The sequence below is a fragment of the Mobula birostris genome, chromosome 17 (genome assembly GCF_030028105.1).
Source record: "Mobula birostris isolate sMobBir1 chromosome 17, sMobBir1.hap1, whole genome shotgun sequence".
Lineage (NCBI taxonomy): Eukaryota > Metazoa > Chordata > Chondrichthyes > Myliobatiformes > Myliobatidae > Mobula > Mobula birostris.
In genome coordinates, this window is record NC_092386.1 from 41,935,307 (window position 1) to 41,951,726 (window position 16,420).

Below are 16,420 nucleotides of genomic sequence, written 5' to 3' on the forward strand. Positions count from 1 at the left end.
CTGAGTTATCAGCCTCTGTATTACAAGGTGTAGAACCCCAACCTCGAAGATCCTGCGGCCAAGCTCCAAGAACCCAAGCCTTGAGGATCCCAATCCAAGCTCAAGACCCAAGACCTAATAATTGTATGGCACCTAGATTAGATTTATAGGATAAAAAGGCAAAAGGAAGAAAACAAAGATTTAATGACAAACTCAAATGACAATATATTAACTCTAAGTGCCACAAATGGAATACAAAGAATGAAAACAATACATAGCACAGGGTCTTTGGAAATTTAAAAGATAAGATAGGAAATAACCAGGTGCACAGATCAACCAATGGGGTTAAAAATGAGGTGGGTCGGCATCGTAGGGTTAGCACAACATTTTGTGGCCCAGGTTCAATTCCCACTGTTCCCTACGTAGAGTTTGTACATTCTCCCCGTGAACACGTGGGTTTGCTCTGAGTGCTCTAGTTTCTTCACTCAGCGCAAAGATGTTCTGATTGGTTGGTTCTTGGATCTACATCTTGAAATGCAGAGGCTGATAACTCAGAGGCTGGAGCTGAGAGACCGACTGGGAACTGAACATCAACATAGAGCTGGGACTTGCCCTTCAAAAAGCTGGGACTCATCATTAACACGACACCAACATGAGACAGGACAGTACATAGACATAGAGCTGGGACTATACTTAGACAAGCCGGGACTCAACTTCTCCACAAAAAAGTGGGACAGAACCATCCATCGGGGAATAGCCAGACTTACCCAACAGAGGCAAAGACATGACAAGAAAGATCTTTTTTCCCCCCCCCTCCCCCACACAGGGCAACAGCAAAATGGCCTGACTTGCCCTATGGAGGTGAGGACAAGAAGAGACAAACACCAAAAAACAACAGACAGTTTCATCTTTGCTCCGAGTCGCAGTTACAGCCAGCAACCTCTGCTGGTTATGGAAACAGCCGGATCCCTACCTAGCTCTGAGTGGCTGATGGCCACTCAGCTGGCCTGAGAAACGGCCAAATCCATACCACAAAGACTACTCCAATGAGTGGTAACAAGGCTCCATGAAGCAATGGTCCTCCAACCAGGCCTAGAGATCACGAAAGGTTTTACTAGCCTTCCACCAGCAGGTTGCTCTAAGGGGGACTGACAAGACAAACCAGCCACCCACATTCAATCCCAAGGCTACTTATATTCCAAGCCCCAAGAGGGAAGCAGGTGCCTATGATTAACCCAACCAAAACAAGGGACAGCTGGAAGACCCGGAGTCCTTAGTCCATGGACTTGACCGTGAACCAGAAAGTGGACTTCACGGACTGGACCATGACACAACCTAGAAAACCATGAAGTGATTCATTTTGGAAGCACAAATTTGAAGGCAGGATACAGACAGATTGGCAGGATTCTCACTCACGCTCTTGAACCAGAGGGATAACTTCATTCAATTTCACTCTAGCCAACACTGAACTGTTCCCCAAACCTACAGACTCATTTTCAAGGACTCTTCATCTCATATTTATTGCATATTTCTATTATTAATCTTTTGGTTTTTTCCTTTTGTGTTTACACAGTTTGTTCTCTTTTGTACATGGACTGTTTGCCCATCTTGTGTACAGTTTTTCATTGATTCTATGGTGTTCCTTGTATTTACTATGAATTCTTGCATAAAAATGAATCTCAGGGTTGGATAAGGTGACAGAAATATACTTTGATAAATTTACTTTTTTGTTCCTAAGTATCCTTTGTCTTGTTATACTATCTGTTTTCTACTTAAACTCTAACAGAGAACATTCAGGGACTTTTTATGTTGACTATCAATGTACCTTTTCTTGTTCCATCTTACTCTCTATTTCTTTTATAATTCATTGAGTTCTGACTTTGATTATTTTTCCCTTCCCTTCATGTGAATATTCCTGGACTGCACCTGAATTGAAAGGTAAAATTCTTTAAGGGTAATTTTTCCTGCCTATCTTTGATTTTAGTTTAAGCTCTAACAAATCTATATTCAATCCATTAAAACTGGCTTTCTTCCAATTATACATTATCTCTCCTTGACTCCATATAGCTAACCTAAATCGAATGATCATTGACTTTTAAATGTTGAAGAACCCATCTATACTAATCCTGTTTACCAGCATAAGGTCCATAGCCTTCTGTGCCTTGGTGATTCGAATACTCAAGTGATATGGCACCAATATCAGGAAGGCTGAAGGATGCAGTCATTCAAAAATAACCTACATTGATAGAATTATGAGAAGCAGGGAGAGGATAGATAAAGACTTTTTTTCCTGAGGTGAAAATAACAAATAATACTTTAAGGTGAGAGGGAAAAGTGAGATTAATGAGGTAGTTTTTTTTTTAACCCGGACAGCAGTCGGTGCTTGGAATGACTGTACAACAGCATTTAAGAGGCATTTAGACAGAAATGTGAAAGAGCAGGGAATGGAGGGAGATAGATCATGTGCAGGCATATTGTTATGAACCAGCAGCAATAGTTATGAATTTGAGTCCATTTTTTATAAATAAACAACACAATTTATTAACCCCTACTTTAAAAAAAATGGAACAGTAAACACAATTAACTTTAAAGAATGTTAACAGCGTTATGCATCTATAGTTATCAAACAGTCGAACGTAAAGACAATTCTTAACAGATCTTACTTAAGCACAGTCTTAAGGTGGTAGTTTAATAAGTCCAAGTGATTTATACAGACATTAAGGAGAGACTTCCCTGAAACAACGATTCTTTTGGAGTAATGACAAATCTGCCGATCACAGTTGAGAGATGCCTTGTCCGAAGAAATCGCAAAGAAATAAATTGTCCTAAAGGAACTGACCTTTTGGCTGGAGGGTAGTCACTGCACAAACATTCCGGACCTTGCAGGGGTTTAACTCAAATGTGCATGCCACAATTCCTGAACAAAAATTCAAATAGGTCGATCATTCCCAAGACGCCAAACGATGTTAACTTTACCCAATCCTTTGGGTTCTGATAATGCTGGTAATGTCTTCACTCTCTGATACTGGACTGTAAGGGGAAAATAAACGAGTAACAAACAAAACCAGTGGCGTCTCCAAAACATCTGACTGGCAACAGCAACGTTGTACCAAAAATAAAAATGAGAACTGCGTCACAGTGGTGTGCTTTTCTTTTATACCATGCCATCACATGACATCACATCACTCTGCTATCATGAGACAATTACATCATGCCTATCACAAAATAATGACAAAATGCTCACAAGATAATTACATCATGCTCACGGGATATGTAACAATATGTGTAGTTTAAGTCGGCATCATGATTGGCATAGATATCATGAGTTCAAATTCTGTTTCTGTGCTGTATTGTTCTGTGTTCTCTTTAGCATTTTTAGAACTTTGATCTTTCCTAAAGCAACTTACAACCAATTAAGTACATCAGTAAGCAGCATATATGTAATTAGAAAATAGAGTGGCTGATCAATAATTAGATAAATTGGAGAGCTAGTCCATGCCACGTCCAATGCATCTTTCTAAGTCTCTATACCAAGCCAGGTAACGTCATGTTGTCCATTTTTCTGCCATTTGTGTAAATGGTGCATACAAGCTTTTGCAAATGTGTAGTATTTTGGTTTATTTACATAACATTACCATGTGTAGACATAACTGAGTGCAGACATAATGTTTTGAAAGTCATTAATAGCTTTCTTACATTTTTGACACGTACTTAACATGTTGTAATTTCACTCTGACATCATGTCGAAGCACTATGACCTCTTGCTTTCCGCATATCTCTGCCCTGGTCCACCTGTAATCTGAATGTAAACAAACTCTAGGGCTTGAAAGAGTCTTGGAGTTTTGAGCTTAAATGGGTTACGCGTTTATGTTCAATGTGCCCCAGTCTCCTTGATTTTGTAAATCTATCCATCAGACTTTCATGTAATTGATTGAAATTTGCATGCCGGCTAGGAATGTAACCACAGGTTTCAAATGCACGTGTCAGTGGATGTGAAGAGTCGGAATGGGGAATTCTCAACACTGCTTTGAAATTTTAGGCACAATAGTAAATTTAGAGATATTTTTCAGCATTAAATTACAGTTAAAATCCATTGAGTTTGCTATTTTAGTTTTATACTCTATATTCTATTTCTGAATTTTATGCTAAGTAAATGTCACATTAAATTCAAATGCTTCCTTGAAATGCAATGCTTTAGACACATTGGTGTATGGTTTTGTATGAATAACATCTAAATGAGTGGAAGCATAAATATGAAATTCTGGGTAAGGAATTGTAGGTTTTGTATTTCCTTGAACTGTAATTGGTTATGCTGACTGCACAAATTTATGTCTGTTTTAAGTTGTGGATTTGTATTCTACAGAAAACTGGACAATACCTCAGCATAATTTAAACCTGGGAAAAAAAGGGAGTTCAGCTGAACTTACAGTTTGGGCCTCAGTTTCCAGTTTTTTCCATTAAGAAAAGCATAACATATAGGGAAACTGGGCCTCATAAACAGAGGCACAGAATATAATCAGTCAAAACGAAGAGGTTGTACTTTCTCAAAACACTGGTTAGATTACATATAAATTAAATGAGTTCTAGACATGCTACGCTGGCATTAGGAGTGTGCATCACTTGTAGGCTACCCCCAGCACAATCTGCGGATCGTGTTGTTCTTTGATGCAAAACATTGCATTTCGTTAGATGTTTAGATGTACATGCGACAAACAAAGCTAACTCGCTCTTTAAATTATTAGTTCCGGTTGCCATGTATTAAGGATGGATGTGAATATGCAGAAGAGAGTGCAGAAGGGACTGACCAGAAACGTCCCAGACACGAAGAAATTCAAAAGGGTAAAACTGCAGAACCTGGGTTTGTTCTCCTTAAAACAGAGAAGATTAAAAGGTCCTGCCAAAGGGTCTTGGCCCGAAACATCGACTGTACTCTTTTCCGTAGATGCTGCCTGGCCTGCTGAGTTCCTCCAGCAATTTGTGTGTGTTTCTTTTTTGTGATAAGATTGAAAGGATATTTGATAGGGATCCATAAGGTTGTAATGCAATCTGCCAACGTACCAACTGTTCCCTTGTGTGCACTATCAGTTTTATTCAGTCTTCCACAGCAGATTTCAAATGCAGCTTCATATGCTGGGCACTTGGAACTGCCATTTGTCCCTCCCCTGAGCCTTGGTTGCTTTTAGTGCTCAGTGGTTTCACTGTAAGCAGATTCCATCTCTGTTGCTCTCTGCTATGAGCAAAGCAGTGAACTGCTCTTTGAGAGCAGCAGACAGCACATCATTGCTCTTTTCTCATGCACCCCTGGACAGAAGGAACCATTTGGTTACCAGTGAGAGGGACCTTGTCAAATGTAAGGACAGCACAGAACAGCCTAATATGTTGGAACATGCTGGAACCTTTGAAAACACGAGGATAGGTAAGTTCCCGGGCCAGGGAGATATAGATTAGGTTACACCAGGAAGCAAGGGAAGACAATGCTGCACCTTTGGAAATGACCTTTGCACCTTCACTGGCTACAAGCGTAGTACTAGATGTTTGGAGCATCAAACATATTATTCCTTTATTCAAGAAAGGTAACAGCTGTAATTTTGGAAACTATAGACCAGTGAGTATTGCATCAGTGGTGGGCCAACATTTGGAGAGTATTTTTAGAGAAAAGATTCAGGAACATTTGGAGAAGAATCTCCTGATTGGGGAGAGTCAGCATGGCTTTGTGAGGAGCAGGTCATGTCTCCTGAGCCTGATTGAATTATTTCAGGCGAAACAAATTGAGGAAGGTAGAGCAGCAGATGCTGCACGTTTGGATTTTAGAAAGGTGTATGACAAGATTCCCCATGGTAGGCTCATTCAGAAAGGTGGGAGCCGTGGGGTCCAGGGCAGTTCAGCTGTGTGGATTCAGAACTGGCTTGCCCACAGAAAGTGAAGGATGATAAACAGGATGCAGAGGAGATCTACCAGGGCACTCTTTGGGTTAGAGAACATGTCTCATGAGGAAAGGTTGAGCATGCTAGGGCTTCTCTCTTCAGAGTGAATGATGAGAGGTGACTTGATAGAGGTGTAGAAGATGATAAGAGGCAAGATAGAGTGGACAGCCATAAGACCATAAGATACTGTATACTGTAGGAGCAGAATTATGCTTCTTGGCTCATCAAGCCTACTCCACCACTTCTCCATGGCTGAATCATTATCCCTTTCAACCCCATTCTCCTGCCTTCTCCTTGTAACCTTTGACAACCTGACTAACCAAGAACCTATTAACCTCTGCTTTAAATAAACTCAATGACTTGCCTCCACAGTTGCCTGGGACAAAGAATTCCACAGATTTTCCACCCTCTGGCTAAAGAAATTCCTTTGTATCTCCATTCTAAATGGACATCCCTCTATTCCCTCTGGTCCTAGGCTCACCCACTATAGGAAACATCCTCTCCATGTCCACACTATCCAGGCCTTTCAACAGGTTTCAATATGAGATCCCCCGCCCCACCCCATTCTTCTAAACTTCAGTGAGTACAGACCCAGAGCCATCAAAAGTTCCTCATGTGTTAACCCTTTAATTCCCAGAATCATTCTCATGAACCTCCTCTGGACCCTCTCCAATGTCAGCATATCTTTCATTAGGTAAGGGTCCCAAAACTGTTTGTAATATTCCAAGTGTGGTCTGACCTTATAAAGCCTCAGCATCAAATCATTGCTTTTTTATTCTAGACCTCTTAAAATAAATGCTAACATTGTATTTGCCTTCCTTACCACTGACTCAATCTGCAAGTTAACCTTTATGGAATCCCGCACAAGGAATCCCGAGTCCTTTTTCATCTCTGTTTTTTGAATTTTCTCATTTAGAAAATGGTCTACACATTTATTCTTTCTACCAAGGGCATGTCCATAGATTTCTCCACACCATATTCCATCTGCCACTTCTTTGCCCATTCACCCAATCTGTCCAAGCCCTTCTGTGGACTCCCTGCTTTCTCAACACTACCAGCCCCTCTACCTACCTTTGTATCATCTTTAAACTTGGCCAAGTCGTCAATTCCAACATCCAAATCGTTGACATATAACATGAAAAGAAGTGGTCCCAATACCAACCCCTGCAGAACACCACCTGTCACTAACAGCCAGCCAGAATGGACACCTTTTATTCTAACTCATTGCCTCTTGCCAATCAGCCAACCTTCTATCCATGCTAGTATCTCTCCTGTAATACTGTGGACTCTTGGCTTGTTAAGCAGCCTCATGTGTGGCACTTGTCAAAGTAAACAGCATCTACTGACTCTCCTTTGTCTATCCTGCCTGTTATTTCCTCAAGGAATTCCAACAGATTTGAGAAAGACAGCCAATGCCTTGGCTAATACAAGAGGATATAATTTTAAGGTGATTGAAGGAAAGTATAAGGTAGGTTTTTCAACACAGAGAGTAGTGGGTGCATGGAATTCACTGTCAGGGATAGTGTTAAAGGCAGATACATTATGGACTTTTAAGCAACACTTTGATTAAGCAATACATGGATGCAAGAAAAATGGAAGGCTATGCAGGAGGGAAATGTTTGATTGATCTTAAAGTAGAATAAAATATCAGTACAATATCATGGGCCAAAGGGCCAAAAGTGCTTTACTGTTGTATGTCCTGTGAGAGGGGAAAGGCAATTAAGTGGGTTTACAAGAAGAAAATGACAGATACATGTCTCATCATTAGGGGATCCTAATTAGAAGAGCATGGGGGAAAGAGGGTAGTGGTAAGTTAAAAAGAGGAGGCATGAACATAACACCAACTACAATGATCTCAGCTCCACCACTGGCTGACAGCTTCATAATGGCTGATCCAGCACCATACAGTAATCACTCCTCCAGGGGTGTGAGGTGTTGCAGTTCACATCTGTTCGCTGTTATTAAAACCGGTCATCTAGCAAAAAGAAATGTGTGAATGTGTTTAGCTAATATGCCTAATGCGGTTTATTAGGTGGAAGTCTAAGCAAGCTGAGAGCCATGAATGTGAGAATGGAGTATGGTAAGAGTCTGTGAAGAGGCATTTATTGTTTAGTCTAAGTGGTGGTGGAAATAGAAACATAGAAAACCTACAGCACAATACAGGCCCTTCGGCTCACAGAGTTGTGCCGAAGATGTCCCTACCTTAGAAATTACTAGGCTTACCCATAGCTCTCTAATTTACTAAGCTCCATGTACCTATCTAAACGTCTCTTAAAAGACCCTATTGTATCCGCCTCTACCACCGTTGCCGGCGGCCCATTCCACGCACTCACCACTCTCTGAGTAAAATACCTACCCCTGACATCTCCTCTGTACCTACTCCGCAGCACCTTAAACCTGTGTCCTCTTGTGGCAACCATTTGTGCCCTGGGAAAAAACCTCTGACTATCCACACAATCAATGCCTCTCATCATCTTATATACCTCTATCAGGTCACCTCTCATCCTCCGTTGCTCCAAGGAGAAAAGGCCGAGTTCACTCAACCTATTCTCATAAGGCATGCTCCCCAATCCAGGCAACATCCTTGTAAATCTCCTCTGCACCTTATCTATGGCTTCCACATCCTTCCTGTAGTGAGGCGACCAGAATTGAGCACAGTACTCCAAGTGGGGTCTGACCAGAGTCCCATATAGCTGTAACATTACCTCTCGGCTCCTAAATTTAATTCCACGATTGATGAAGGCCAATACACCGTACGCCTTCTTAACCACAGAATCAACCTGCACAGCAGCTTTGAGTGTCCTATGGACTCGGACCCCAAGATCCCTCTGATCCTCTACACTGCCAAGAGTCTTACCATTAATACTATATTCTGCCATCACATTTGACCTACCAAAATGAACCACATCACACTTATCTGGGTTGAACTCCATCTGCCACTTCTCAGCCCAGTTTTGCATCAATGTCTGGTTGTAATCTCTGACAGCCCTCCACACTATCCACAACACCCCCAACCTTTGTGTCAACAGCAAACTTACTAACCCATCCCTCCACTTCCTCATCCAGGTCATTTATAAAAATCACAAAGAGTAAAGGTCCCAGAACAGATCCCTGAGGCACACCACTGGTCACAGACCTCCATGAAGAATATGCTGATGTTTATTTCTCCTAAACTGAGGATTCACAGTAACATACGAACCAGGACTGAGAAGTATAACAGATGTCCTTCTCCAAAGAACATTCATGAGCTGTTATGTTTTGTAATAAGTAAGTGATTCTATGCTGTTCATCATTGAAGCTAGCTTTAACTGCAAATTTATTTAATTAATTGAAATTCCACAACTCACTTAGTGGGATTCAGACATGACCCTCTGGAGCAACAGTTCAATAATCTGGTTACTCGTCTGGGAACTACTCTGCAACACCACCAGACACTTCATTCTGATTGGTAGACCATTTTACTAGATTAATGAAGTTGGTGTGGTGTGTTGAGCATTTTGTGAGCTTAGAGGAACCTTAATTAAGAAATGGCATTCAAAAATGTATTCGCATGACAATGTAAATAAGGAACAGGATCAGGAGGTTCAACCATTCAAGTCTCCTCCCCCATTTAATAAAATCGGGGCTAATCTGATTTTAACTTCAACCCTGCATTCCCATCAACCCATGGTAATATTTTACCCCCTTGCTTTTTAGTTATCTATCTACCCCACATTAAAAATATACAATACTCTGAGAGAAAAAAAACTTTGTCTTATCTCTCTGCTTTGAATAGCAACCTCTTATTTTTAGACCATTCTAGATTTTGCCACAAGAATAAATATCCCCTTCAGATGCACACTGTTATGATCTCTCAGGATGTTATATGTTTCAGTCAGATCTCCTTTCTTTTCTCTAAACTCCAGAGGACACGAGCCCAGTCTATTCAACCTTTCTGCATAACACAATCTACTCATTTCCATGTTATTGATTTAGTGAACTTCCTGTGAACATCTCCAATACATTAACATCCTCCCTTAAATAAGGAGACTAAAGTTGTACATACCACTCCTAATGACTACGCTCAATGCCCTATATACCTTAAGTATAGCTTTCTATTTGTCTCCCTGCACACTGACTTGCATCATGCGTGTGAAGTCCTTGAACCTCCTAGGGTACTACCACTATAATTCCTCTCATGAACCTCAAAAGCTGACTCTCCAATAGCTAGTTCAGTGTATCTGGAGAGCTTCTTGGCCCTTGCGGGTAGAGTATTTGTCTTCTTCTCCATCTACTGAGGTATTCAGCATGTGTAGTTCAGAATGTGTAGTTCTTGCTACTAGTTGCTTAGACATCTGAAATTACTTTACCAGTTCCAGCTGCAAAGCACTTCACCCCTAAGAGACAAAAAGGGTGGCTTTGATTGATGACAAGCAGCTTGAACTAGTGGTAGTCACTCAAAAAATTGGGCCCTCCAGTGATAAGCTGAGCCAGTAAGCCTTATGGTTTACACCTCACAGTCACCTAAGTCATAATAGCATGCAGGCAGCAGAAACTTGTGCATGGCTCGAACCAGCCTAATTAGGAGTAGTTTAATCACATATCATAATCTCTGCACCTGTTTTCTTGTACTCTCCAAGTTAGACTCTATTGTTTTTGCTTAAGAAATCACCTGACATGTTATGCAAACAATTAACCTCAATATTTTTTCTTGCTGTCTCCTGCAAACATTTCAGATTAGGAAACTACCTATGGGTGTATCAATTCTGTCAGGCACAGAGCCACGTCAGCTCACAGCTCCACTGAGTGAGTACTAATCACATAACTTTAGTTCCTTGAAGTTATTCTCTAGTTTTATACCTCCATGAAATGGTCTTGTGACATTCTAACGTGAACGGTCAAATCTTAAATTGATCATGAGAAATAAAAGTTTTAGATGGTTATTCTGAGATAATTTTGCAGGAAAAGCAGTTCTTTGGAACTAAGTTATAATGTGAAAATCACTTTCAGGAAAGATATTGCTAAGTGCCACAGACTTTAAGTAAACAAAATGTTTCACTAGATGACACATGGAAAAACGATTCAAAAAGCTGCCACGTTATCTTCTAACAGGTATAATGGAAAACCAAGGCAAGTTATTAATGTAGTGAATTTGGTTATAATGTTCTTTAGTAAATCATACTTAGAAACATAGAAAGCCTACAGCACAATACAGGCCCTTCGGCCCACAAAGCTGTGCCGAACATGTCCATACTATAGAAATTACCTAGGGTTACCCATACCCTCTAATTTTCTAAGCTCCATGTACCTATCTAGGAGTCTCTTAAAAGACCCTATTGTATCTGTCTCCACCACTGTTGCCAGCAGCCCATTCCATGCACTCACTACTTTCTGCGTAAAAAAAACTTACCCCTGGCATCTCCTGTGTGCCTACTTCCAAGCACCTTAAAACTGTGCCTTCTCATGTTAGCCATTTCTGCCCTGGGAAAAACCTTCTGACTATCCACATGATCAATGCCTCTCATCATTTTATACACCTCTATCAGGACACCTCTCACCCTCCATCGCTCCAAGGAGAAAAGGCCAAGTTCACTCAACCTATTCTCATAAGGCATGCTCCCCAATCCAGGCAACATCCTTGTAAAATCTCCTCTGCGCCCTTTCTATAGTTTCCACCTCCTTCCTGCAGTGAGGTGACCAGAACTGAGTACAGTACTCCAAGTGGGGTCTGACCAGGGTCCTATATGGCTGCAACATTACCTCTTGGCTCCTAAACTCAATCCCATGATTGATGAAGACTAATGCACTGTATGCCTTCTTCACCACAGAGTCAACCTGCACAGCAGCTTTCAGTGTCCTTAGGACTCGGACCCCAAGGTCCCTCTGATCCTCCACACTGCCAAGAGTCTTACCATTAATACTATATTCTGCCATCATATTTGACCTAAATGGCCTAATTCTGCTCCTATATCTTTATGGTCTTATGGTCTAATCCACTACAGTTAACCAGATTATGAAACTTAAAAAACTTAAATATTTTAAAATTGTTATTTCCAATAAGAATCAGTTCTTATATAATTTATATCATCTTTCGATGGAATTTGCTACACAATTGTCTCTTGTTGTATAAACTCATATCAGTTAAATGACTGTATATCTGATTTTGACAAAGCTTTCTGATTCAACAATATTCATATCTATGTAATATGACAGTTATGTGTTTATGCGTTAAGAAACAACTGCAGAGCAAAATTGGATCTATTGATGGTATAAATCTGATTCATTCAAAAGAGCTGTAGAATTGCACTTAGAAAAGCAATGAGGAGAGTAAGTTTCTCTCCTTTTTCTCTTGGTAAAGCACAAACTATTGGCAGGTTTCATTCTTCTTCCCTTTTAACTTATCTGTCATGCAGTTCAGGTACTTAATTGTGATTACAGTCTGTAGCAGGATTATAGGCCTCTTGTATTCTGCCAATAGAATACTTGTTCTGCTTGTAATGTTCCTTTAGCTGTGTAGAAACGAGTTTCATTATATTCAACCATGAATTTGCAAAAATAACATCTAGTGACTTGCCACTTTATTTAGAGTGTAAGTTTTCAGACTGTAATCTACACACTGGTGTATGTTAAGACTTATGTAATTGGATGAGTATTGAAAAGGGTGTATCTATTATGATAATTAGTATTTGGTTCATTAAAAGCTAAGCTTATGAACTACCCACTTTAAAAGTAGAAGCACGACATTATGTGATCAGTTCCTTTCAGCATTTAGAGAATAATGCAGTTTCCGATTCTGCACTTAATAGTTACATCCTCAAAGCACTCAGTGTACATAGGGTGGTGTCAATTCACATACAATGGTTCCCCATTCAAGTTAATCCTGTACTAGCAACTTTACTTATTGGTGCCAGGCACAGGAAAGCAAGTCTATAATTCAGAGACTGTTCTCTGCACCTATGTTATAGTAGGAAATGACGACCTCACAAAACACTCACTATCGCCTGAGCAATATTCAACATCAACACATGTCACCATCGCTCTTGTTAATTATTCCAATGTCCCTTCTTCACAAATTATGAAAGACGGAAACAAACAAATCAACATGACAATATATGCCTTCAAAATCAAAAGCACTCAGTTGACAACTAATCAACCTTTTACATTCTCATAATGAAGTTGCTCCATGCACAGGCCATTAGATAGAAGTAAAACTACATACAGAATATGTAGTTCTGAAATGTGCAAAGCTATCACTCTGCACCAAAACTACTAAGCCTGTGGGAAAGTAGCCTTTCCTGCGAATCTGCTGGTTGCTAAGAGTCCTGTGCTCTACACAGCTGTGTATGTGTTGTATATCTGCCATGGTTAAGTTGCTGCCAATGCGACTAACTGTGAGTTATGTTGGAGTAGTGCTACATTTCCGAATGCACACACAAAATGCTGGAGGAATTCAGCAGGTCGGGCAGCATCTATGAAGGGAAGTAAACAGTCGATGTTTCAGGCTGAAATTCTCCATCAGGACTGGAAAGGAAGGGGGCGGTAGGCAGAACATGGTGAAGGGGGCAGGGGACGGGGTAAAAGCTGATAGATGATAGGTGAGAGGGGGAAGATGGGTGGGTGGGGAAGGGACAGATGAAGTAAGAAACTGAGAGGTGATCAGTAGAAAAGGTAAAGGCTCAAAAAGGAGGAATCAAATAGAAGAGGACCGTGTCGATTACCCACCTGCCCCCTCACCGAGAGTCACCTATCACACAAGCCGGTTTGTTCTCCGCCCCTCTCGGATTACCTCTCTCTGGTGTCCACCTCTTTTATTAGTGTCTCAGAGTTAAAAGAAGTGAAGGAGAGTGTTCATTCTGTGATTGTGCTGTCATTGTTCTACTCAACAAGCTCCAAAACAGCTTTCACCAATGAATAAGTATACTGGTTACTTTACATAACACCAATTAGTGCTGCTAAGTTTCAGCAATTTCCTGACATTATCTACAGTTAATGTACACTGTTACGTAACCGGCAACAATGAATATCAATCGAGACAAGTTATATAAAAACAACCAAACATTTATTAAACACGGATAAACGATAAAAAAAAACAAACGAAAACCTTAACCGGAAGTTAACCGCTATGCAGCCGTTCAACAAATCGTCACTCAGCCCTAGTTCTTAAAGCGTTAAATGCGAAAACAGTTCTTAAAGTGGTAAAGTCAGATATAGTTTTTAAAATGGTAAATTTGAAAATCCAACAGATTTATACATTCAATTGGGAGAGACTTCTCTGGAGAAAGATTTCTTCATAGACGCGACTTTCCTGCTGGTTCTGTCCACAGGATTCACGATGCTGGAAATAAACAGTTTAAAACAACTGACCTTAAATTCTTCTAGAGAGCAAATCCCACATGAACTCCTTTTTCTTTTGGCAAGAGTTATCCTCGATGCAGGTCACTACTCCTTCAACGAAGACTCTAAGGTCGATCCTTTGTTAAACTGCCGAACGATACCAACTCCTCTCAAACCTTTGGATCCTGTACTTCGATACAGTCTTTACTCTCCCTTCTGCTGCTAGAATAAGGTACATCAACACATCTAGCAAAAATTTCGGTCCAGCAATATTGTACCTTGCAACAGAATGTATCAACCTATTAAAAAATGAAACCGCGTCATAGAAACAAATACGCAACAGAAACGGAGACACAGTACGTTCTAGCTGTAAACCTAAAAACTAAAAACTAACTGCGTCATCTGGAGTCTTCCCTTATATACCCGTGGTGCACATGTCATCACATGACCTCACATCGGCGGGAAAATTACATCAGGTGACCTCCAAAAGACCATTACATCATTCTCACAAAAAAAAATCACAGATCTCCTTGAGGCATGTAACAACACTAATAGGGGAAACTGTTTTTGGCACCTCATAAGCACTCAAAGGTGTACACAGGAAAATCATACATACAATTATCATATTTACTTCATCACCAGGCTCTTGGACCAACCATATCGAGAAGCTGCTTTAAAAACTAAATACTCCACGACTGTTGCATTGGCTGATTGTCTATAAGTTTCAGATGTGTAATCAGATGCTCATAATTCATTCAATTGGAAGCAACTGCAGCAACGTCTGGGAATCCTGACATAATAAAGAAGTGTGCTAAATAGGTATTCTTGTCACCAAATTCATTATTAAGCCTGTGAACCAACAGTGCATTGTGGCCTATGTTCCCTCTAAGCTGTGCGCGTTTGTGCGCGCGCACACGTTTTTCAACCAGCGCTCAAAGGAAATGAATGTGCGCACAGAAGTTTAGTTACTTAAAATACTGTAGTAATTAATAATTATACTTATTGAAAATAATCTTTTAGCTAAATGTTTCTGTTAACTAGTTAGTCAGTTTTTCAAATACCACAATGCACGTCACTAATTTACGTCACCTCACCTTTCCTGTTCTGGTTTGTACAGCTGCATCACGGTGGCAGCCATCTTTGGCGGACAGTGTTCATATCGTAAAGTTTAAAGTAAAATTTGTGGCTTTAGTATGTGATCCGACCAGTATAGGAATGCAGGAATATCATCAACTTCAATCTGGTTCTCCAACATAATCAAACCTAGTTATATTTTACGTTTACTTCATCACCACTGAAAAAGTTTTTAAAATTTCAAGCATGAAATCATTGTATTATGTCTAGAAGATATATATAATAATTCAGTATTAATCTTGATTAAGTAGGTTTGGGTGAAAATAGAGCAGGCTGCTTTGATTCATCAAAGAACTGCCTCTTCTTTCAAATACACTTTTTTCATTGTTTTCACCTCCATGATGTTGGTGCATTCATCACATTCTTGATCTAATTCTTTTTGAAAATCTCTCATAACAAAGTGGTAGTTATAAAGAAACTGCATGTATTGCCAACTCAGATTCTTCCTGCAAATCTATGCTTCATGTCTGCTTAAAATCTTAATGAGTTGCAGTAAAGAAGGCCTTTTAAACTGCGCGTAAAGTTTGCTGGGATAATCCATAAATAAATCCATCCACCTGCACCCTTCCAAACGCCCTGCGCCATCTGATTCATTCATTTCTTCCTAAAAGTAATGATGTCTTTTTTCAGTTATTTTCTTCAATAATTCTGTACCTCAATAATTCTTTGTTTATATACATTATAGCCAACCGTTCCCTTGAAATATTTTAGTAGCAGTTTTAAATGAATGATCCTTTGTCAACATCTCCCAATGAATGCAGCCTTTTTTCTTTTCTCACCAATGCAGCTGAATGTTTTTCTCAGGCGTTTGACACCAACCAGTTATTCCTCCTCTTTATTTTGCTGAACCAATTAAGCAAGGTAATATATTGGTGGAAAAATTTGATCTGTATAAAAGAGAAATAAAATTCTATAAAGCCCTTCAATGGGATTTTATTTTTCCTGATATAGTTGCAATAATCCATGCAGATTCCATTTAGTAAAATTGTCTACAAATCATATTTAATAGCATATCATTTTGTTTTAATTTTCCTAGATGTAGTTCTCTAACCTGTGAACACATAATCCAG